General features: G+C 37.1%; 1 long non-coding RNA gene across 3 annotated transcripts; it reads left to right on the top strand.

Moving 5' to 3' along the window:
• The first annotated feature begins 1,526 nt into the window (after window positions 1–1,526).
• LOC129903164 (uncharacterized) lies at window positions 1,527–18,696 on the top strand. 3 transcript variants are annotated; one of them, XR_008770215.1, is made up of 5 exons: window positions 1,527–1,729; window positions 5,782–5,846; window positions 11,352–11,416; window positions 11,853–12,130; window positions 18,400–18,696. It is a non-coding gene; the product is annotated as an uncharacterized LOC129903164 (long non-coding RNA). The 3 variants fall into 3 exon arrangements; XR_008770213.1 differs by lacking the exon at window positions 1,527–1,729 and having other exon boundaries at window positions 1,824–5,846; XR_008770214.1 differs by lacking the exons at window positions 1,527–1,729; window positions 11,853–12,130 and having other exon boundaries at window positions 1,824–5,846.
• The last annotated feature ends 7,727 nt before the right edge of the window (window positions 18,697–26,423 follow it).

Genomic DNA, 26,423 nt, shown 5'->3' with positions numbered 1-26,423 from the left:
AACACTTATTAGTATGAAATTTGATAACATACTTTAATACTTACTCGAGATATGGTTGAATCTTTAGACAATTAAATAAAATATATGTCTCAACTGATTGCATTTCCATACTAGTTAAGCCTCGATTTCCATGCTCTTTAAATCCCCAATAATTTTGATTAAAAATTGATATCAAGGGAAACAAAGGATCAGTATCACCTTTTGTAACTTTAGGCAATTGAGAAACTCTCTCCCAATTTTGATGCCCTGTGAGCAATGGAGGTGGGTGGTTAGTTTCAATCTTATTTTTCCTAAATGCATTTTTTATTTTTCTAAACTCATGGTCCATTGGCAAGAACTGACGATGATAATCAAACCATGTATTTTTTCTGCCATGCTTTAAAGTGAATGCCTTACTATTTTTCATGCAATGTGGACAAGCTAGCTTTCCAGCTGTCATCCAACTAGACAACATCCCATATGCAGAAAAGTCATTAATAGTCCACATTAAAGAAGAACACATAATTTTTTTTTGCTTAGTTGATATCACAAGTCATGACGCCTTCAAACCACAATTATTTAAACTCATTTATTAATGGATGTAAATAGACATCAATCAAATTTTTAGGATTAAGAGGATCTGAAATAACATAACTTAGAAAGATGTATAGACTTGTATGCATATTTTAGGAGAAAGATTATACGGAGTAAGAAATACAGGACAATAAGAATAAGGTGAGACAACATTAGAGAATGGTGTAAAACCATTTGTACACAAACCCAATCTAAGATTTCTTGGTTCACTAGCTAAATCAGGATACATGCTATCAAAATGCTTCCATGCTTCTCCATCAGATGGATGAGACAAGACACCCGTGGCCTTCTATATTCACGATGACATCTCATATGAGGGGCATACCTTATAAATGCGTACAACCTATTTAATCTATAAATAAGAGGTTGTAACGAACTGTTCCCATCACTAGGGATAGACAATGAGGAAGGATTTAGGGCAAGAAAACTTTGGTTAAAAAATTTAGCCTAGGCCAGACTTGGACGAATTCTAAGTAAGGTGAAGTCTAGGATGACCATATGAATTACGGAAGAGAGAATTTATGATTTATTTAGATAATATGATAGTCAATATTATACAGTACATTTACAACTTTGCAAAATCGTATTCGGGTAAGTAAAACTCCCAAAATCAGATTCGACATGAAGGTTATATTTTAATACATCTTGGAAAGGGGGTGTGTTGTGAAATGAGAGCTTGGAGCTCAAAATTTGAGCTCTCTATTTCCTTGCAACTTGCCAGAGCGGGATGGATCATGCTAGAGCGGGACAGTCGCTACGTAAGTCAGAAAAAATCGCAGAAATGGTCTTTTTCTGCAAAAATAGTTTCTAAGACTTCAGGAGGTGACCTAGGCAATTTTCATAAATTTCCCATGGATTTCCACACTTAAGGTAAGGATTTTACTCCCTAAATTCATCATTTGATTCCTAGAACCTAGAAACTGTGGTTAGTAATCATTAGGGGAGGGTTTGAACTAAAAACTAATGGTGAAAAATAGCCTTAGGGTGGGGTTAGGATCATGGGTTTGGCCTAGGATGTGAATTATGTTTTATTTCATGATAGTTAGGCCTGTTGATCTTTTTTATACATTTACTATTTTCTAGACCAAGAACGAGATGAACGAACTCGAAAAGGGAAAACTTTTGCACTGTAAGATTGTTGAAGCTTGAATTTAAGGTAGGTGATGGTTTTGTTTCCCGTATGTGTTTCATATACTTGCTAATCTGCTTCATGATATGCATATGTGTATATGAATAGGGAGACATGCTATATTATGTGTGAAATGATCACTTCTGGCATATTTTTTTGATAACTTGTTCTTGGTGATATAATGCTGTAAATACTAAATGTATTAGTGATTATGTATGATTTGATCGGGTGTCACATTATGACACATAAATTAGATCAGGTGTCACGTTTTGACATACATTTGGATCGGGAGTTATGCTCCGACACAAAGTTGATTGTTTGTAGGTCCCCTGACTGGACCCTTATGTGAAGTTATAGTATGTTAAAGTTATTGATTGTGTTCTTTCTTAATATGATTGGATGTCACGACCCAACCCCGTAGGCCACGATTGGGGCCCGACCTGGACCCCCCATATACCCAACTACCAGCTGTTATCAAATTGAACTATAAATAAAACAATATTATATAACAGAGCCCCATTGGACGACAACATTTTCATAAATCTGTAGCCCTTTTCTTTTATATCACAACATGACAGGGCGCGCAAGCCGACAAGGCTGCCATAACATAATAACATATATCATATATCACATAGACCCAGCTGAATCAAACTGACATATACAACCCACATATACATGTCTACAGACCTCTAAGAATATAAATGACAACATATGGCGGGACAAGGCCCCCGCTGTACCCCCGAATGGATAAAACAATTCTATACATCAGTGGACAATACCAAAACTAGGCCCCGAAACAATGGAGCCTCTTTCAGCTGAGCCGCATGGAATCCTAAGATAACAGAATCCCAAACCTGTATCTGTACCTGCGGTCATGAATGCAGCCCCCCGAGAAAGGGGGTCATTACGACATATGTACTGAGTATGTAAAACATAACATGATACAACTGGAAGCATATCTGAAGTAGAGAAGTAGGGGATAAAATGTCAAATCAGAAAACATGTACCAGAACTCTGTGAATCACAAAAACATGCATGCTCAAATTTTCAATATAACTGGCCCCGTCAGGGGTCCGGTGAATCATATATATAGTATCAGTATCAGGCCCCAGGCCATCGTCATAGTATCAGTACCAGGCCCCAGGCCATCATCATAGTATCAGTATCAGGCCCCAGGACATCATTATAGTATCAGTACCAGGACCCAGGCCATCATATATATACATACAGATGCCGGCCCTCTAGCGAGTGACTCGGTGAATAATACAGTGAATTGCACGAATCGGTTAACCGGCCCGGGACTCGGAGAAGATGTGTTACAGTATACACGAGTAGAGTAGTGAGAAACCAAACACAGCTTAAATCATTATCCAAGACTCAACTATATAAGAGGACTAAGTTATTGTCTAAGAATTCGAGTAACAGTATAGTCATTCTAGCCGCCCTCTAAATGCCATTAGGGGCTACACTAATTATATCTCGAGGTTCCTAGATATATACCAAAGTAAGACTATTCACTTAAGAGTTCCAGAGAAACAGTTTGACTATTATAGGAATTCAATATTTAGAAGTAATTAAGAGATGTTTCAGAATGGAGTTGCCTCGGAGTTCAGATCAGATTCAACTTACAACTAAATCAAGGACATGCCCAAAAGAAGAAAGAGAACAAGCTCTATATGATTTGTACTTTCCTTTAGGTGATCTTCATTATACATTTCGTACCCGGCCCTTCATGGGGCTCGGTGAACCACTATGGCATCGTAATCTCATTTTCGTATCAAATACATCTCAATGGAAATGAGAGATAGCTTCCCACACATTACATTCTGACATATAGAAGCCCTACTAGGCAATACTTAACCCTCACAGGAACTCTAATACTGAACAGTGGATAGGGGTTATGAGGCATACTCGGAATTCTGGGAATGGAATTATCCCCACACTTCATATACAATCCACTTAAGGCTAAACATTGCCAAAAGGAAAGAAAGATAGCTATACGAACTTATACCAAAACATGCCAAGAGAAAGCTCTACATACCTTGTCTGAATTATTCCTTATCCTGCTTGCCTCACCGTCCTTTGAACCTATTCAACATGAAAGTAGTATGAATATCAACGCCTTTTACTTTCCAGCACCCCAGGTTACATCTTAGTATTAATGGAATCTATTTCCTTAGTCGTTTCCCCGACAAGTTCTGTTATTCGCTAAGGCGTCGACGAAAATTAGGCAGCACCTCCCCTATAATGTGCCCTATCCAAATTTACAATTAGGTCCCTAAGACCTACATCCAACCAACAACAACAACCTGCATCAATTCAGACCAACAATATACAACATAAACTCCAAACGACTTATTCAAAAATACGGTAGCACAATAGGGCGTCTAGCCTTTATTTTGTAACGCCTTTCATTATACGCAACGAGGGGTCGTGTGGATTCAACTAGAAGCACCCTAACCCACATTAGAACATATTTAGTCCCTGCAACAACACATCAAACCTCTGCAGCAGCACCTCACACGAACAACACTATCCTTCGACGACAATTTAACTATAGCGATTCCAATTTAGTTTATTTCGAACGTCGAGCATTTCTACGACGTTCTTAATCTTCCAGAAGCATGCAAGGGGTGTAATACACCATATAACAATACCATAAACTCCAATTTAAAAATTAAAGGTCTTACCTTACGTTAAACTTGTCAAACTCGCCAAAACTATCCAAAATGTGAAATCTGGACAGCCCACTGTCTTATTTGTCGCTTAGTTTCGGAGGGGTAATTGAGGGAAACAGGATTTGTGTCCTCAATGAAAGTTATAGACATGTGTATCAAGGTCACAAATAATTTTTAATTACCTCTACAACAATTTTGTATGAAAATATATGACCAAAACACCAACAGCAGTCCGTGTAAGATTTCCAAAACCAAAATCTGGGCAGTACCTCCTCTACACTTCATCACCCTTTTTCGAGCTGATACAAGTAAAACTGGATTTTGGAGTCTAAATGAAAGTTATAGAACCATGAAATACCTTTCCAAAACATACTGAATCACCCGACACGAAGCTATACACAAGAAGTTATACCAATATTACTAACAACAGTCCCTTCCAAAAACGGGTTGGTTAATTAGTTGTTAACATTTTATCCTTCAACTTTCTCTTATTTCTTTCCAAGTGTAAACTGAAACCATGGTTCCGTAGGCATCCTAAGACACATGTATACACCCCCACATGGTTGAAAAACATTGTAGATAATTAATTCACGGAGGAAAATTGAAGAACTCACCTCAAAGTCTTCAAACCATGGCTGCCTCTTCCTCTCACGTTTTCTCTCTATTTTGGTTGCTGGAGTTTCAGCTTCAAATGGAATAAGAATGACTTAATAGTCATCCAAATCCACATATATACCCCTCTTTAGAAGGTGCCACGTGGCAGCCCCCTAGGACGCCACCTAGGCTCATGCGGCCTATCACACGCCACCACGTGGCAGCGGGGTCCACCCCCCCAAGTAGGTAGGTGAGTCACCTGCTTGCTTGAGGTGCTTGCTTGTCACCTCCTTGCTTGACTTTCGTAAGTTCGGAAACTAGTTTTTTCTCCCTCTCGTAGGTTCGTAATCTTGTCTTATTTTAAGAGCCTATGTAACCCATGCTACACAAGCTTGGTATGTACTCCAATAGCTTAAGTATGTAAGACTTCTAACTTATTAGTTTACGTAGATAAGTCGAGTTCTACGACTCGTTACTTGGCCTCCAACTCCTTCCGACTTCTCTTGACCCTATTTCCAATCTTCCCTACCACGGGGTGTCCCATTCTCCCTTCTTAGAGTTGTTCAATAGGGTCGTAACTTAAGTAGCTCACATACTAGCTTCTAAGTAACTTAAGGAACATTCCGAGTTCAAAGATGTGGGGTGTAACATTAGAGATGAGATTGGTTAATTTATTCTGTATATATACTCTGTTATGTTGAGTTTTCATTTCTATGATTTGCTTACTGGCTAACCGTGTAATTCTATCAGTACACCATTATTTTTGTGTATGGATACTACTCTTTCTCTCACTTTTGTTGAGTACAGGGCATATTCAGCCGACTATGGAGAGACCTCACCTAGAGGAATAGAAATCTTGTTCAAATCCAAGGGTGAGCTATTCTGTCATGTTGTCGTTGACTTTCTCATTTGTCTTAGTCCTTCATCTGGGACTCAAATTTTCAGACAACTGTTTTAGTATTATTACTTTATTTTGGGAGTGTTTCCCCTTTTCTATAATGATATCTGGTTAGAGTTTTGATATGGACGAGTTTTAGTTCCTAGATATATTTACTTTCGCATATTTTGGATTGATAACTGGTTGGTTTCTGAGTTATGTGAACTTAATTTATTCTTGTTTTACACCTATTTTGCATCTTTAAATTTGGGATTACTTTGTGATTAGTGTTGTTGGGCTGTTTAGAATGGTTATCCCACCAGAGAGTTAGTGTGGGTTCCAGTCATGGTGGGTCGAGGGCATGAAAAACTTGGTATCAGAGACTAGGTTTGTTGATCTCATCATACAAAAATGAGTCTAGTAGAGTCATACAAAACTGTACGAAGATGTCTATACTTTTCTTCAATAAGCTATAGGACTTTAGGAAAAGATTCGTAATCTTCTTTCCTTCGTGCTATAACTTGTTTCCAATTGGTATCTGGTGATCCAAATTGGTATCTAACCTCTTTCACTCTCTTGTATGCATATGGTTAATACTCGTTATAATGGTGTATAGACTATATCTCTAGTGTATCCAGAGGAAGAGTCTACTATTTGAGGGAGAGGATGAGGTAGAGGTAGGAGAGGGAGGCAAGGCAGGGGCAGAGGGAGAGAAACACCTGCTAGAGTGAAGGTTTTGATTGAGGAGGTGCTAGTAGGTGAGACTCCTCCTGCTCCCCAGAATGAGTTAGAGGGAGAGGTAGAAGTTGGAGAGAAAGAAGAGCATGCTAAACGGGAGGAGGACACTCAGACGGGCTGTTGATTTCCCTCTCTTGACCCATACTAGCCCAGCAGATCATCCCATTCTTGAGTGGGTTGGCCTGTACTCAAGCCATTCCCACCATGCCTGCATCACTAAATCATGTTGCTCGTCCTGTTGCTACTGCAGCTGAGCGAGTAGATGATGTGGTAGACACTGATATATTCTTCAGACCACTCATGGGTACAGTAATGACTAGTACTGAGCATGACATGCTCACCAAGTTCCTCAAACTCAAACCTCCAGTCTTCTATGGTACTAAAAATGAAAATGTTTATGAGTTTATTCTTGATTGTTACGAAAGGTTGCACAATCTGGGTATAGTGCACCAACATGGAGTAAAGTTTGTGACTTTTTAGTTATAGGTGAGGCCAAGAAGTGGTGGAGGGCTTATGTGAAAATGTGTTGCCTCTACTCACTTAGGTTCATTTCCATGCTCTATTTCTAGAAAAGTATGTGCCCCGTACCTTGAGGGATAGAAAAAAGGATAAGTTTATGGACCTTGAGCAGGGAGGGTTATTAGTGGCTGCTTATGAGGCCAAGTTTTATAAATTATCTAGTTATGCTACTCAGCTGGTCACTACAGAGGAGGAGAGGATCTGGTTATTCGTGAAGTGGTTAAACCCCAAGTTGTAGATACTGTTCATCCATATGACTTCTTCTAGCAGGACATTCAATAAAGTCATAGACTTTGTTAAAATGGTTGAAGGTATGAAAAGAGATGGGTAAGCCAAAGCTTTGGCTAAGAAGCCCAAGAGCACAGGAAATTTCTAGGGATCCTAGTCTAGAGGGTCAAGCAAGAAAGAAGGCTAAGTTTATGGCCCTTAAGAAGGGAGGGTTTTTAGTGGCTGCTTATGAGGCCAAGTTTCATGCATTATCTAGGTATGCTACTCAGCTAGTCACTACAGAGGAGGAGAGTATCTGGTTGTTCGTGAAGGGGTTAAACCTCGAGTTGCAGGTACTGTTCATCCATATGATTTCTTTAGCAGGAGATTCAATAAAGTCATGGACTTTGTTAAAAAGGTTGAAGGTATGAAAAGAGATGGGCAAGCCAAAGCTTTGGCTAAGAAGCCCAAGAGCACAGGAAATTTCTAGCGATCCTAATCTAGAGAGTCAGGCAAGCCAGCGATTGCAGCTCGGCTAATTCAGTCTGCACTGCATGCTTCTATTAACACTTTTTCAAGTACTCCACAGCACCATCCAGCCCATGAGATCCAAGGAGAATCATTCTCAGGTAGTCGCCCATCTTTTAATCGAGGTTGTTTTAATTATGGAGAGTTGGGACATATACAAAGGGATTACCCTTACCCCCATAGGACATTTTCAGCACCCCAATAGGCTAGAGCAGTGGTACCAACAGCTGGGGGGACCAACGGTAGAGGATGTCCACAGGTTGGGCGAGGAGGAAATTCGAGAGGCCGTAGGGGATGAGGTAATAGTAGTGCAGGTCGAGGAGCATCCCAGCCAGGGAAGGAGGTAGCCCATCAGGATAATCGAGCTTAGTTTTATGCATTACCAGGCAAGATCGAGGCAGAGGCATCTGACCCAGTTATCATAGTTACTATTCTTATTTCTGATCGGATGGTTACTATTTTATTTGATTCGGGTTCTACTTATTCTTATATGTCTGTGAAATATTCCTTGGATTTTGATTCACCGTGTGATATATTAGATGCCCTTGTTCATACTTTTACCTCTGTTGGAGAGTCAGTTATAGTAACCCATGTATTGTGCTTGTTCTGTTGTGTTTATGTATACCAAAATTAGGTTGAATTAGTGATTTTAGACATGACAGATATTTATATGATTTTAGGCATGACTTGGTTATCCCCCTACTTTTCTATACTTAATTATAATGCAAAAACTGTTGCTCTAGAGATCTCAAAGAGGGAAAGATTAGAGTGAGAAGGGGTGTACAAGCCAAAGCCAGCTAAAGTTATATCTTTTCTAGGCTAGAAAAATAATGGGGCAGGGTTGTTTGACTTATTTGGCCCATATTCGTAATGTGGATGTAAAGTCTCCTACTAATGAGTCTATTCCAGTAGTGTGTGAATTTTTGAAAGTTTTCCCTTCAGACTTTCCTGGTATGCCTTCTGACTGAGATATAGATTTCTGTGTTGACTTAGAGCCGGGTACTTGTCTAATTTCCATTCATCCCTACCGTATGGCTCCAGCAGAGTTGACAAAGCTTAAGGCTCAGATTCAGGAGCTTCTTGACAAGGGGTTCATTCATCCTAGTGCCTCCCCTTGGGGTGCTCCGTTGTTGTTTGTCAAGAAAAAAAATGGTAGTATAAAAATGTGCATTGACTACCGACAACTGAATAAGGTTACCATCAGAAATAAATACCCTTTGCCTCGTATTGATGACCTTTTTTGTTAGTTGCATGGTGCTTCAGTCTTCTCAAATATTAATCTCAGGTCTGGGTATCATTAGTTAAAAATCAGGCCCGAAGATATGCCCAAAATGGCTTTTAGAACCAGGTACGGGCACTATGAATTTTTAGTGATGTCCTTTGGATTGACCAATACACCTACAGCCTTCATGAATTTGATGAATAAGGTGTTCAAGCTATTATAGTGGTTATAGATAACATATTGGTATATTCAAAGAGTGAACGGGAATATGTAGATCATCTCCAAATTATCTTAGGTGTTGTAACACCCCAAAAATTTCTATGCTAAGACCCGAACCATTCTTCAATACATATAGACTTGAACTCAATGACTTCTAATTTTACATATGAGTTAAAATCAATTTCTAAGTATTTGAAGGGTATTAGATGCGGTTTAGGGTCATAATGGATCTCTAAAACCAAACTAAGTCCAAAAAATTTCTATCAATTAAATTTTCAGACGAGTCCGTATAAGGTTCAACTTTAAGAGACCATATCTCTCAGAATATTAAGAGTTAGGTGGTCTATGGCCTATCAAATTAAGGGGATTTGAGTTTTTTTTCCAACGTCACCCAGTTTGCCTCATTTGGAGTAAAACTTTATGGCCATTTTAGTAAAGTTGTTCAAACAGAAGAGGACCATGACTCGTGGTGGCCTTCCGTGAAACTCAATACGGTCCATAGTGGCCATCTATGAAAGCCACTTTTCCAAACAGTTTATGCCCTTGGATTATTGGTGAGCACCACGACCCGTGGAGGTCTTTCGTGAACCTCAGTAAGGTCTGTAGTGGCCGTTCGTGAAAAAGGTTCAGAGACTTTTCTACAACACATTCCAAAATAATTTTTCAAGTCTTTTACCATGAGACCCTACCATGGTCCGTGGTGGGCATCACTGACCGTAAGCAGTTTTGGCCAGATCTTTAAAGGGACATTTTAGTCTTTTCTTGCATTTTAACCCAAAGTGGTGTCGTTTTGAGGGGAAATTTCAGCTATCTAAAGACCCTATACCCTTCAAAGCCCTCATTTTCTTTCACTCCAACTTACCAAACACAAATTCTCTCTTCTCAAACTCTCCCAAGAGTTTCAAGCCAAGATAGGGTTCATCTCAAGGAATCTTCAATTATCCTTTCTTCCTCAAGTATTCTTAGGAATTTTGTTTCCCTCAAGGTATGTGGTTTTTCATCCATTGGTCCTTACACCCATGGAGCCCAAATATTTTCTGAAACTATCTTTTAAATTTTAAATGATAAAATATAATAGGCTTTTACATGATGACTTTAAATGAACAAATTATGATATATTTGAAGTTATGATGTTAGTAAAGTGCCTATATGAAGGCTTGAAAAGAGTTATAAGGCATATATGGTGGGTTCATTTCACAAAAACCTTTCAATGCCTTTATGAAAGTAAATGCTTATGAAAGGGAGTCTTTATGGAAAGATTGATTGATGAGAGGGATTCTTAGCCAAAGTAAGGTTTCAATGTGAAAGGACAATCCTTACATTGAATCAAATGAAATGTTTAAGATTATGATATGACATGTATGACATCTTTATATGCCGTCAATGCTTTTGAACATTTTTCCAAAAGGTAGGTTCGATTAGCATGGTACCCAAAATACCATCACTGAGTGTAGAGATAATTTTCTTATAAATCAAGTTCATTAGTAGGATGGTAAATAGGGTATGGTAGCCGTGATTATATTGTAAACCAAAGGTTTTAATGAGCTATTCCACCGATTGATGTTTTAATGTTAAAATTATGTAATGCATACGCTTATATTGATGTTTAAACATTATTCAATGGGATTTGACCTAGCATCAAATGTAGCATGTAGATGGAGACTCGATCGAAGGGGTTCTTAAGTAAAGTCTCATATTGCATTAACTATGTGCCACCATAAGAACCTTTGTCGACTAGGCCTTTGTAGCCATCAAATGATAAAGTTAAAGTTAAAAAAATGTTTAAAGTTGATCGGAGTTCTACCTGTCAAGTAATCTCTCCATGCCAACGTAGGGGGATATGTTGGATTCCATGTAATAGCTCGTATGGTCTTAAATGTCAGTTATGGTTATCTCCCCACAAATAAAGGTTTTTAAATATTATGCACATGATTGATTATGCTTGCATTGCATTATGTTTCATATTATGCTAATGTCTTATTGTTTCTTTAAAGTCACGCATGCCTACATACTTAGTACATTAAAAGCACTAACACATACTTTTGCCTAAATAATATCACTATGTAGGGACCGGTGTTCCTCTTTGATCTCCTTCACGTGGATAGCTTGGATTAGTTTAAAGATTTCTTATGGTGAGTTCCCATGTTTCAGGAATAACATCCCTTTTATTCTAGCTTATGTAATGTACAACATTAAGACTACTATTAAGGCATTTCTTGACACTTATTTTGAGGGTGAGCTAGGGACATATCTTAGCCCCTGCTAAGTCTACTAGTAGAGGTATGTTTGGACACAAATGGAAAATGTTTTGAAGTTGTAATGACTCTTGTTCTATGATATTTCCCTTAGTCTCGTTTCCTCTTTTTATTTTAGCTTGTTATTATATGTCATTACCTATGAAAAGCTAAATGAATGCTAAGAGGCTTGAGTGAGGTACCTCCGGGTGTCTCATTCGCCGTGTCATATTTAGGCCCTAGGCTTGAATTGTGACAGGTGTTTTGGAAAGAAAAAAGTTGTATGCAAAATTATCTAAGTGTGAATTTTGGTTGCATTTTATTGACTTTTTAGGCCATGTTGTTTCAAAAGAAGGAGTAGTGGTAGATCCGCAAAGATTAAAGCAGTTCACAACTTGGCTAGGCCTTGTTCCGTGACCGAAGTTAGAAGTTTTATGGGACTGGACAGTTATTATCGTCACTTCATGAAAAACTTTGCTTCTATTGCTACTCACTTGACCAGGATGACTAAAAAGGAGGTGCCATTCGAGTGGGCTAACAAGTGTGAAAAGAGCTTCGAAAATCTCAAGACTCTTCTAATCACAACACTAATTTTGACCCTGCCGGTCGAAGGTAAAGACTTCATTATTTATTATGATTCTTCACATTCCGATTTAGGTACTGTGTTAATACAGGATAAGAATATTATAGCATATACCTTGCGACAATTGAAGGTGCATGAGAAGAACTACCCGACTCATGACTTGGAGCTGGTAGTGGTAGTGTTTGCATTGAAAATATAGAGACATTATCTATATGGCATCAAGTGTGAGGTATTTATTGATCACCGCAGCTTACAACATATGTTCACCTAGAAGAACTTGAATTTGAGACAACGAAGGTGGATGAAGTTGCTTAAAGACTATGGTGACACCATCCAATACTATATAGGTAAGATAATGTGGTGGCAGACGCATTGATCCAGAAACTGATTAGCAAGGGCCATCTAGCCTATTTGGGAGCTCTTAAGCGGCCTCTTGCTAGAGAAATTCAGGCTTTGTAGGTCAGATTCATGAGGCTAGGCATCTCAAATAGAGGTGGGATAATGACCGAAGTTGATCTAAGGCCCACTTTTATAGAAGAGATCAAGACCAAGCAGTTTGAAAATGTTAACTTAAATGAAATTATGTGAAAAGTGTTGATGGGCAAGACTCAAGACTCAAGACTCAACACTTGATGTAGGTGGGGTGCTTCACTTTAGGGGAAAGATTTGTGTTTGCCGGATAGATGGACTAATTCAAAAAATTATGTCTGAATCTCATAGTTTATGATACTTTATTCACTCAGGAGTGATTAAGATGTATCAAGAGTTTAAACGGTTACATTGGTGGCCTGGTATGAAGAAAGATATAGATGAATATGTAGCCAAGTGTCAGAACTGCCAATAGGTAAAATATGAGAACCAAAGAGCTACAGGTTTTCTTCAAAGAATGTCCATTCCTAGGTGAAAGTGAGAAATAATAGCCATGGACTTCGTGGTGGGACTTCCCAAGACTTTGGAAAAATATGACTTCATTTGGGTGGTGGTTGATAAGTTAACAAAGTCAGCACACTTTATCCTGGTTTTGGGTGGTGGTTGACAGGTTAACAAAGTTAGCATACTTTATCCCAGTTAGAGTGGACTACAATGCACAATAGCTGGCAGGAATTTATGTGAACAAGATAGACAAGATGATACGGGATATTTACAGCTTCACGGAATTGCATTCGGGCGAGTAAGACTTCCAGAATTGGATTTGACATGAAGGGTATATTTTAATACGTCTTGAGAAGGGGGTGTGTTGTGAAATGGGAGCTTGGAGCTCAAACTTCAAGCTTTCTATTTCCTTGCATCCCGCTAGAGCGGGATTTATTCTACTAGAGCGGGACAGTCGCGACTTAAGTCGCCCATGGATTTTCACGCTTAAGGTAAGGATTTTACTCTCTAAAGTCATCCTTTGATTCCTAAAACCGAGAAACTATGGTTGGAATCATTAGGGGAGGTTTTGAACTAAAAATTAATAGTAGAACATAACCCTAGGGTAGGGTTAGGATCATAGGTTTGGCCTAGGATGTGAACTATGTTAATTTCATGGAAGTTAGGCCATTGTGTTGATCATTTCTATGTATTTACTATTTTCTAGATCAAGAACAAGAGGAACATACTTGAAAAGGAAAACTCTTGCACTGTAAGGTTGTTGAAACTTGAATTTGAGGTAGGTGATAATTTTATTTTCCGTATGTGTTTCATGTACTTGATAAAATGCTTCATGATATACATATGTGTATATGAACAGGGAGACATGCTAGATTATATGTGAAATAATCACTAGCTGGCCTGTTTTTGTGATGAACATGTTCTTGGTGATATAATGCTGTAAATACTGAATGTGTTGATGATTTTGGTATGATTAGATCGGGTGTCACTTTCTAACACATAAATTAGATCAGGTGTCACATTCCGACATACATTTGAATCGAGTGTCACGTTCTGAGATTATGTTGATTTTTGTAGGTCCCCCGACAGGACCCTTTTGTGAAGTTATAGCATGTTAAATATATTGATTATGTTCTTGCTGAATATGATTGGAAATGAGAGTGATTAACTTATTCTGTATATGTATATATATATGTAATATATATATATATATATATATATATATATATATATATATATATATATATATATATATATATATATATATATGTTAAGTTTTCTTGTCTATGATCCGCTTACTGGCTAACCGTGTAATCCTACCAGTACACTATTATTTTTGTGTACTAATACTATTCTTGCTCAGCCTTTTGTTGAGTACAAGACATATTTAGCCGACTATAGAAAGACCTAGCCTAAAGGAATAAAAATCTTGTTCAAGTCCAAGGGTGATCTATTCTGTCATTCTGCCATGGACTTTCTCATTTGTCTTAGTCCTTTGTCCAGAAATCAGATGTTCAGACAACAATTTTAGTTTTATTACTTCATTTTGGTTGTGTTTTTCCTTTTCTATACTGATATTTGGTTAGAGTTTTGATACGAATAAGTTTTAGTTCTTAGGATGTGTTTACTTCTGCATATTTTGGGTTGATAACTAATTGGTTTATGAGTTTATGGGAACTTAACATTTATTCTTATTTTACACCCGTTTTGCATCTTTAATTTGGGATTACTTTGCAAATACTGTTGTTGGGCTGTTCAAAATACTTCTCCCACTAGAGAGTTAGTGTAGGTGCCAGTCATAGTGGATCGGGATCGTGACAGAGGTAAATAATGCATCTCCTTAATTGGGACCATCTTTCCAGCTAGCGTCCTCTTATAAAGAGCATGTCCACAAAACTTACCATTTTCTAGTTCACTATCAGTACTGTAGAACAACATGCAATCATTAACACAATAATGAATTTTATCATACGATAATCCTCACTTGGAAACTAATCTCTTTACTTGATAGAAGTCTTAGGTATGTTAAACTCTGGATTAACCAGTTCATAGGACTCCAATCTGAGGAACACTCCAATCTGATTTAATATAATATCTAACGACAACTGACAAAGCAGAATGCAGACTCCCTTCACATAATGGACGACTAGCCTCTTCTTATTGTTGATAGAAGCGTCTTGCTTGTTCATTAGGAGCTTCATCAAAGTATTTCTTGGGTTCCATCCCACCTTAAACCCCAAAAACATCATTGACCATTTCATGAACTCTATCATGTTGAAACGTATCATGTGCAACCCTAGCATGTTCAACCCTAATTTGACCATGTGGTGAAAATACATTATATTCACCAATGGGCAAAAAATTATAAAATATATTATTCAATCTATCTGTTCCTCCATGATCAATCCATACAAAATATCTAGGCTTAAATCTATTACCATACAAATGAACCATAAATGTATCTGGCTTAAAATATTTCAAGCACCTACATTCACAACAAGGACACCTGACCAATTTATTTCTCTTAAAAATATCAAGTGTCATTGCATGATCAATAAAACTTCTTACACCGTCAATAAATTCAGGTTTCAAATCACCATCAACTTCATAATGCATGTTATACATCCACAAACGATGATCCATCTATAAAATTATGTATATTCAAGCTTAATTAGTTCATAAAAACTACAATTCATTGAGATTTCTAAAGTTCACAACCTAAGTTCAAGTTCTAATTAATTCAAGTTACAATTAAGTTCACAACCTAATTAATTCAAGTTATAATTAAGTTCACTACCTAATTAATTCAAGTTATAATTAAGTTCACAACCCAATTAATTCAAGTTATAATTAATCCAAATTCTAATTAATTCATGTTATAATTAAGTTCACAACTTAATTAATTCAAGTTATAATTAAGTTCAAGTTCTAATTAAGTTCAAATTATAATTAATTCAAGCTATAATTAAGTTCAAGTTATAATTAATTCAAGTTATAATTAAGTTCAAATTATAATTAATTCAAGTTATAATTAAGTTGTAATTACAAGTTCTAATTCATGACATTCATGTCAGATGATTCTAAGTTAAATAAGTACAAAATTCTAAGTTTCAAGTATATACAAATTAAAGTTCTAAAATCGGATTATTCAAGTATCTAAAGTTCAAGTTCGTGACAACATAAAGTTCTAATTAATTAATTCTAAAGTCTAAAAGTTCAAATTTATCCAAACCAAAATAATTTATAAAGCTCTAAAATCCTAAAATTCAAGTATGTAAAGTTCAAGTTAATCACCACATGAAATTCTAAGTTCTAGTTACTTCTAAATTCTAAACAGTTCAAACATATACAAACCTAAAAACTTTCTATGTTCAACTTCAAAATTCCTAAAGTATAAGTTCTTGACTTTGAATATCTAAGTTAACTCTAATTAGCTTAATTAGTTCATAAGAAATAAAATTCAACAAGATTTCTAAAGTCAAAAAAAATTCAAGTTCAAATTTCTAAGTTCTAATTCTAAATTCAAGTTCTAAGTTCTAAGTTCTAAGTTCAAGTTCTAATTAAATTCAAGTTCTAAGTTTTAATTAGCTCTAAAGTCTAAAGTTCAAAATTTATACAAAACAAAAACAATATCTAAGTTCAACTTCAAAAATCCTAAATCTCAAGTTCATGACTTTGGATATCTAACTCTAATTAGCTTAATTAGTATATGATAAGTACTACAATTCAATAAAATTTTAAGTTCAAAGTTCTAAGTTCAAGTTCTAAGTTCTAATTTCAAGTTCTAAATTCAAGTATCCAAAGATGATCTACAACAAAGCTTATGTTTTCGAAGCACCTCCTTCCTTTGTAAAAAATGCACTCGAAAGAGATACGCTTCGAACTATAAACCCATGCATTAGTTCCATTGTATGGATGAACCTTCTTACAATTAAATAAAATCCTTCTATTTCTAAGCAAAAAAAAAATATTCTAAGTTCTAATTAGATCTAAAGTCCTAAAATTTAAGTCCAATATTTTACTGACTTTATGTAATGACCTTCTCTCATCATTATGGATAAGCTAATAGGGAAGGAATCTAGGCTAGAAAACCTTAGGTAGTGACTTCGAAAAATTTGAGCCTAGGCCAGATTTGGACGAATTCTGAGTTAGGTGCGGTCTATTTGACCCGGTAATGAGTGGGAGATCAAATATTTTATTTGATTATTTGAGTTGATATCCAATATGTTAAGGAGCCTATAAGGCTTTACGAAATCGCAATTGGATGAGTAAAGCTTCCGGAATTGATCTTGGCACACATGGTATAATTTAGAACGTCATAGGGAAAGGGTGTGTTGTGAAATGGGAGTTTGGAGCTTAAATTCTAAGCTCTTTGTTTATGCATCCTGCTAGTATAGGGCTTCTATGGCCGAATAGTCCTGCTGGACCAGGACAGAACATGACTTAAGTCAGAAAAAAGTCCAAAAATGATTTTAGTCATTCCCACTTTATTCTTAAAAGACCAGAAGAGACCTAGGGAAATTTTCTACTGAGTTCCACCACAATTTTTGTCAAAGGTAAGTAAATTACTCCCTAAACTTGTAATTCAATTACTAGAACCTGTAATTGTTGGTGGTGATCATTAGGGGAAGGTTTTGCCCTGAAACTAATGGTGGAAAGTAGCCCTAGAATGGGGGTTAGGATCATGGGTTTGGCCTAGAAAGGGAATTATATTCTAATTCATGTTAATTAGGTAATTTTGTCATACCTTTCTATTTATTTATTGTTTTGACCAAGAATAAGCTAAACAAAACTAGAAAGGGAAAGCTCATGCACATTAGAGTTGTCAAAAGCTTGATTTGAGGTAGGTGATGGTTTGTTCCCTATATGTGATTCATGTACTTTCTAAATTACTCTACTGTATACATATGTGTATATGAATAGGGAAGAATGCTATAAACTACGTAAAATGATTACTTACTAGCCATGACTTGAAATAATCCTGTTCTTGGATGCTATGACAATTTAACTATTCATTGTGATTGTGGCTAACTTGTATGTTTGGATTGGGTGTCACAATCCGACACACATTTGGATCGGCTTTCATGTTCTGACATATATTTGAATCGAGTGTCACGTTCCTACACAAACCTTAGACTGGGTGTCACGATTCAACACATAAATAAGTGTTTGTAGTTCCCATAAGAGGACCCTTATGTGCAATTACATAATATTGTTAGTTATGAGCTGATATTGGTTAAGTCTATTTTGCATAGATATAAATATGTATATGCTTATTGTGTTGTGTTTACTTATCCATGACTCGCTTACTGGCTAGCCGCATGATCCTACCATGACTCGCTTACTGGCTAACCGCATGATCCTACCAGTATACTATGGATTTTTTGTACTAATACTATACTTGCTCTGTCTTTGTTGAGTATAGGGCATATTCAGCCGGTTGCGAAGAGACCTCACATAGAAAACCGCTAGGTGACCAGAGTTCAAGGGTGAACCAATTCTTTCAGGCTACTATGGGCTCTTCTATATCTTAGTCCTTCACTCAAAGCTTGACTCTCAAAACACTTGTTTATTTTATGACATTGGGGACGCATCCCTTTTCCTTTAGACTGATTTTTTCATTAGAGCTTGGGTACATCAATTTTCACATTCTAGGGATATATTTCTTCATGTTTAGTTAAGCTGACTGAGTTTATGGGGAATCAACACCCTTCTTCTTATACTTAATCTGTTTAGTGCCTTAAATTGCTTTTCTCTTGTGAATGTTGTTAGTTTGGGCTGTAAAAAAACATGGTTTTTCCACCAGAGAGTTAGTGTGGGTGCCAGTCACGGCGATCGAGGTCGTGATACTTCAATTTCAACTATCAAACTTTCAAACATCCTATATTATATTCAAGTATTTCAATTAACTTCTAACATAAAAACTTCAACTAATTCTAACTTCCAATTTCAAAACACTTTAATTTCAATTAAAAGATACCCAATTTACAATCTAATTCAAAAAACTCCAATTCAAATTTAAGCCCAAAATCAAAATTATAGCAATTCATTCACTAATTCACAATTCAATATACAAAAAAACCTATGTTAATAACATATATTCAACAAACTAAATAACAATCACACATTACTCCAATTTTAAAAAAAGAAATAGCGTTAATATCCCTAACCTTAAAACCAAGAGTGAGAAACATATAGACTGGGATGAAGGGGGACTGATGAGGCAGCGGTATGAGTGGGAGGACTTTGGCGGCGTTGGAATGGAGGGGTACGGTGGGTGGCTACGGAAATATGGGCTGGTTCGGAGGTTTTTAGAGAAGGGAGAGGAGAATAGAAAAAATAGAGAGAGAGAAATAAGAAAAACCCAATCTGGTTGGGGAATATTATAAAAAAAGCAATGTACAGCATCGTTGTGTCCATCGTATTTTAAAAATGTTTGACTATTAATTTGACCCAAAAATCGACGGACAATACGATACAGTCCGTCGCTATTTAAAAAATTAACCAAGTCTTTTGCCAAAATGCGACGGATGTATCGATGCCGTCCATCGCTATATTTAAAAAAAACAAAAAAATTAAAATTAATTAAAAGCAATAGACGGCGTCGTAAATAATATTTTTTTATTAAAAGCGATGGACAACGTCGCTATATATGTAAATTTATTTTTGGCGCAAAAATTCGTCAAAATAAATGACGGATATGGAGTCACTGTTCGTCATAATTTTGCTTTTTGTTCCGTAGTTTTTTAACAACTTTTTAGTAGTGAATCCTTCAAGAATTCTTCAATGTAGTTGAAATCAAATTTGATCAATAATCTTCTTCCAGTCTATTGTGAAGGACCTAATTTCTTCCTTTTTTGTAGTGTACTTTTTTAAACAACTCTTGTAAAAGATATTTTAAGGAGTTATTGCATAATAGTGTTTTTTTAAATCTATAGCAATTGAAGTATAATGCTTTGAAGAAAGTGTGTGGTCTTGAATTTTGAATATAAAACCTGAGTTTAAATCAAGTGGTTGTTGTAAAAAAAGTTGAATCAGCGACATGCCCTTTAGTTACGGGGGATATATTACCCTCCTAAATTTTCTCTCCTTAATTCTTGCAACCTTATGTGTTGACGTGGAAGTACGATGTGAAAACACTTACCTCAAGTGAGTGAGAATCTAAAAAAGGCTCTAACCAATACAAAATGGCGATGTGTCAATCCCAAAGTTGATTTTGCAAGAACTTAAAAAAGTGTGTTCATTTTTGGGTCGAAAAATATAATAAAAACTAAGCTAAATCTATACCAATCAAGCTAAAATTTCAATTACAACTTAACAAAAATATCACCATGTTTGCAATAAATTTTAAAGTGGTAGAAAATAAATCTCAATCACAAATAAAATATGAAGAAACATAATATTATTGATAAAATATGTGTGTACAAATCTCCTTAATTCTTGCAACCTTATGTGTTGACGTGGAAGTACGACGTGAAAACACTTACCTCAAGTGAGTGAGAATCTAAAAAAGGCTCTAACCAATACAAAATGGCGATGTGTCAATCCCAAAGTTGATTTTGCAAGAACTTAAAAAAGTGCGTTCATTTTTGGATCGCAAAATATAATAAAAACTAAGCTAAATCTATACCAATCAAGCTAAAATTTCAATTACAACTTAACAAAAATATCACCATGTTTGCAACAAATTTTAAAGTGGTAGAAAATAAATCTCAATCACAAATAAAATATGAAGAAACATAATATTATTGATAAAATATGTGTGTACAAATCTATTTGTTCCCTTGATTCTTCTCTCTAAATTTATCCATGGTTCGAGGGTCATTGGCTAAACTTTAGCAGCAAACGGACGGTGAACAAGAGATGGTATTGTGGGCATGGTGGGGATGGCGCCAGTGCCAGCTATCCCACTTAGGAATGCCATGATCTGTTGGGCTAAGATTGGATTTAGAGGGGGATACCAACAACCTCGGTTTGGGTACCATCCTTTTGTTCTGCCCGCTCCTATTCCTCTCAAACTTCTACCTCCCTCTCAAACTCATTCTAAGGAGTCGGAGGGTCTCACCTACCAGCATCTCCTCAATAGGGACCTCTACTTTGACAGGTGTTTCCCTCCCTCTGTCCCTACCTCACCTATTTCTCCCTCTCCCACACCCTCAAATAGCTATATATTTTTTGGTCTCAACTGGAGCTACTAGCTTGACACAATTGTAACGTGTGTTAACCATCTGTACAAGAGATTGAAAGTGATTACATACCAATTTGGATCACCAGATACCAATTGGAATCAAGTTATAGCACGAAGGAAGGAAGATAGTGAAACTTTTCTTAAAATCCTGTAGACTCTCAAAGCAAAGTAAAGATTTTTTGTACCATTCCGCAAGACTCTACTAGACTCATTTTGATACAACAAGATCAATCAACCTAGGCTATGATACCAACTTTTTCAAGACCCCAACCCGCCGTGACTGGTACCCACAATACTTACTTCAGTGGGAGAACCATTTCTACAACCCAGCTTATCAACTTAAGAAAAACCTTACAAAAGCAGGAATATAATCAGAAAATAATACTGAGTTCCCATAAACCCAGCCAATAATTTTAATAACTCTAAATATGCGGAAGCCAACACATTCTAGGAGCTGAAAGTCATTCGTACCAAATCTCTAAGCAGTGTCAATGTAAGAAAGGGGAGAATGCTCCCCAAACAGAAGTCAAAATACTAAACAGTGTCTAAACATTGGAGTCCCGAAAGAAGGACTGAGATTAATGAATAAGTCCATGGCAGCATGATAGAATAGCTCACCCTTAGACTTGGTACAACTTCTAATCCTCCAACTGAGGTCTCTTTGCAGTCGGCTGAATATACCTTGTACTAAAAAAAGGGCAGAGAAAGAGTAGTATTAGTACACAAAATAATGGTGTACTGGTAGGATCACATGGTGAACCAGTAAGCGGGTCATAGACAAGTAAATTGAATATAATAGGCATATACATATACAAAATAAGTCAACCATATATCAATATCACAACTCAATGTCTTCCACATGCTATAATTTCATACAAGGGTCCTCTCAAGGGACCTACAAACAATCAACCTTATTTTGAAACATGACACCCGATCCAAGTATGTGTCGAAACGTGACACCCGATCCAAATACATGTCATAATATGACACTCGATCCAAATTATTTATCGAAATGTGAAGCCCGATCCCAAGATATCACAATCTTAAGAACATTCAATGTTTACAACATTTATACTACCAAGAACAGGTTCATCACAATAACAGTCCAGCAAATGATCATTTCACACATAATCTAGCATGTTTCTCTATTCATATACACACATCCATATCATGAATTAATTTAGCAAGTATATGAAACACATACGGGAAACTAGACCATCAACTACCTCAAATTCAAGGTTTCACAACCTTACAATGCAAGAACCTTTCTTTTTCGGATTCGTTCTTCTCGATGTTGGTTTAGAAAATATTAAATATATATTTAAGGATAAATACAATGGCCTAAATATCAAGAAATATAATAAAATTTCACTCCCTTGGCCAAACTCATGATCCTAACCTTACCTTAGGGCTATTTTTTACTATAGATTTTCAGTTCAAACCCTCCCCAATGATTACAACCTGTACTTCTAGTTTCTAAGAATCAAAGTATGAATATAGGGAGTAAAACCCTTACCTTAAGCATGGAAATCCGTGGAAAATCAATGGAAATCGCCCTAGGTCACTTTTTGTGGGTTTAGAAACTGATTGTTGCAGAAAAGACTATTTCTGATCTTTTTCACGATTTAAGTCGCGACTGTCCCACCCTGGCAGCCCAGGTCTGGCAGGATATGCGGAAATAGTAAGCTCAGTGTTTGTTATCCAATCCCCTATTTTATAACACACCCATTTTCAAAGATGTATTAAAATAAACTCTTCACGCTAACTTCAATTCCGGGAGGTTTGCTCGCCCAAATACGATTTCGAGAAGCCGTAAATGCTCCATATCATCTTGGCTATTATCCCGTCCTGTAAAATTAAAAATTTGACCTTCTATCATTCACGTTATCACCCTTGACTTCACCTGACTTAGAATTCATCCAAGTCTGACCTAGGCTAAAATTTTCCAAAGTTACTATCTGAAGTTTTCTTGCCCGAAATTCTTACCCATTGGCCTATACCTAACGATGGGAATATGTCATTACAATAGATACCCGGCTACCTAATGATGGGAATATGTAGTACCTGTTTCGTCGAACAGTTGAGGATACTTTTCTCACATGTCTTTCTCAGTCACCCAGGTAGCTTCCTCTACCGAACAATGTTTCCATTGCAGTTTAACCATCTTGATCTCCTTAGTACTCAATTTTTGTACGTGATGATCAAGAATTGCAACTGGCTTTTCCTCATACCGAAGTTCCTTATGGGTGAACACGTGCTGTAAGCTGTAGTGATCAATAAAAAACCTCACACTTAACACCGTACAAATAATGTCTCCAGATTTTTAGTGCAAACACTACTGCTACCAACTCCAAGTCATGAGTTGGGTTATTTCTCTCATGCATCTTCAATTGTCGAGAAGTATATGCTACAATATTCTTATCCTGTATCAACACAACACCCAAACCAGAATGTGAAGCATTACAATAAACAATAAAATCTTTACCTTAGATCGGTAGGGTCAAAATTGGTGATGTGGTCAGGAGATTTTTGAGCTTTTGGAAGATCTCTTCACACTTGATAGTCCACTCGAATGGTACTTCCTTTTTATTCAACCTGGTTAAGTGAGTAGCAATAGAAGTAAATTTTTTTATGAACCGGCGATAGTAACTGGCCAGTCCTAGAAAATTTCTAACCTCTGTCACAGAACTAGGCCTAGTCCAATTTTTAACTATCTCAATATTTTATGGGTCCATTATTAATCCTTCTTTTGAAACAACATGGCCTAAAAAGTCAACAAAAGGCATCCAAAATTCACACTTAGACATTTGACATACAACATTTGTCTTCCCAAAACTCCCAACATAATTTGAAGATGATCTGCATGTTCCTGTTCATTTTTTGACTACACCAATATATCTTCTATAAATACTATCACGAACAAATCTAGGAACATTTTGAACATCCCATTTATCAATCTCATAAAGGATGAAGGTGTATTGGTCAACCCAAAGGACATTACTAAAAATTTATAGTGCCCATACCTGGTCCTAAAAGTTATTTTGGGCACATCCCTAGGTCTAATTTTCAATGATGATACCTAGAACTAATATCAATCTTTGAGAAGACTGAGGCACCTTACAACTAATCAAAAAGGTCATAAATAAAAGGAAAATGGTATTTATTTCTGATGGTGACCTTATTCAACTATCGATAGTCAATGCACATTCCCTTACTGTCATTCTTTTTCTTCACAAACAACACTGGAGTACCCCAAGGGGAAGCACTGGGATGAATGATCCCCTTATTAAGAAGCTCCTGAATCTGAGCCTTAAGTTTTCTCAACTCTACCAAAGTCATACAGTAGGGAGGAATGGAAATTGAATGACTACCAGATTCTAAATCAATGCAAAAGTCTATGTCTCAGTAAGAAGGCATACCAAGTAAGTTTGAAGGGAAAACTTTTGAAAATTCACATACTACTGGAATAGACTCAATAGAAGGAGACTCTACCTCCACATTCCAAATATGGGCTAGTAGGCCAAACAATCATGCCCCATCATTTTTCTAGCAACAAGAAAGGATATGAACTTAGCTGGCTTAGGCTTGTACACTCCTTCCCATTCTAACCTTTCCCTTCCTGGGATCTCTAGAGATACATTCTTTATATTGTAATTAAGTACAACAAAGTAGGGGGACAATAAATTCATGTCTAAGATCACATCAAAATCTATCATGTCTAGGATCACTAAATCAACCCAAGTTTGGTATCCCATAAATATAATAGAACAAGAACAATACAAATGTGTGACTATGACAACTCTCCAACAGGGGTAGTAACATGAACAGGAGCATCCAATATAGCACACAATACATCAAATCCCAAGGCATATCTTATAGAAAAATAGGAATAAGTAGAACCCGGATCAAATAAAACAGTAACCATCCGGTCATATACAAGAATAGTACCCGTGATAACTGCGTCAGATGCCTCTGCCTTGGTATTTCTTAGGAATGCATAAAAATGAGCCTGGTCATCCTAACGGGCCATCTTCTTGCCTGGATGGGCTACTCCCTCACTTGCACAACTATTGCCCCAGCCCCCACAGCTTCTTAGATTTCCTCCTCTTCTACCTTGCGGGCGTCCTCTGCCACCATTCCCTCCAGCTGCTAGGACCAATGTTTTGGTATGCTAGGGTGCAGAAACTGTCCCACGGGGGTGAGGGGACTCTCGCCGTATATGGACTGCTCTCCATAGTTAAAAAAACTACAATTAAAAGATAGGCGGCTACTTGGAAATAATGTTCCCCAGCCCTCATGGCCTGATGCTGCTGTGGAGTACCTGAAAAATTGCTAGTGGAATGGAGCAGCACTGACTGAATTTGCCGGGCAATAATCACTGGCCTATCTGACCCTCTGGAATAAGACCCCTGGAAGTTACCTGGACTCTTAGGCCTTTTAGCCAAAGCCTTGCTTGCCAATCCTTCCTCACACATTCAACTTTCTTAACAAAATCTGTGACCTCGTTGAAGTTCTTGCCAGACAAATTCATATGAATAGAAAGTACGTACAACTCGGGATCCAACCCCTTCACAAACAACCTGATCCTCTCCTTCTCAGTAGTAACCAGCTGAGTAGCGTACCTGGATAGTGCATGAAATTTGGCCTCATAATCAGCCACTGATAATCCTCCCTACTCAAGGGCCATAAACTCATCTTTCTTCCTTTTCCTCAGGGTGCGGAAACACAGGTGAACAACACTCCACACAGTCCCTCCACCACTGCTTGGCCTCTTCCTGTAGCTGAAAAGTCACAAACTCTACTCTATACTGATACACTATGCCGAGCTTGTGTAGCCTCTCATAGCAATCAAGAATAAACTCGTAGACATCCTTATTTTCAGTACTATGAAAAACTAGAGATTTGACCTTGAGGAATTTGGTGAGCATGTCATGCTCAGTATCAGTCATCACAGGACCCATTAGTGGCCTGAAGAATGCATTTGTGCTTACTACTTCATCTGTTGGCTGAACTGCAGCAGGAAACAGAAAATCAATAGGAGCTGGTGCTATAGGCATGGTAGGGATGTCGTCAGTACCAGCTAGCCCACTCAAGAATACCATGATCTATTGGGCTAAGATTGGATTCAGAGGGGGGATACCAACAACCACATTTTGGGTACCCTCCTCTTGTTCTGCTCGCTCTTGTTCCTCTCCAACTTCTACCTCCCCATCAAACTCATTTTAGGGAGTCAGAGGGGCCTCATCTGCCAGTACCTCCTC

The sequence above is a fragment of the Solanum dulcamara genome, chromosome 9 (genome assembly GCF_947179165.1).
Source record: "Solanum dulcamara chromosome 9, daSolDulc1.2, whole genome shotgun sequence".
Lineage (NCBI taxonomy): Eukaryota > Viridiplantae > Streptophyta > Magnoliopsida > Solanales > Solanaceae > Solanum > Solanum dulcamara.
Note: the sequence above shows the minus strand (reverse complement) of the source record. Positions and strands in the feature narration are given on the sequence as shown.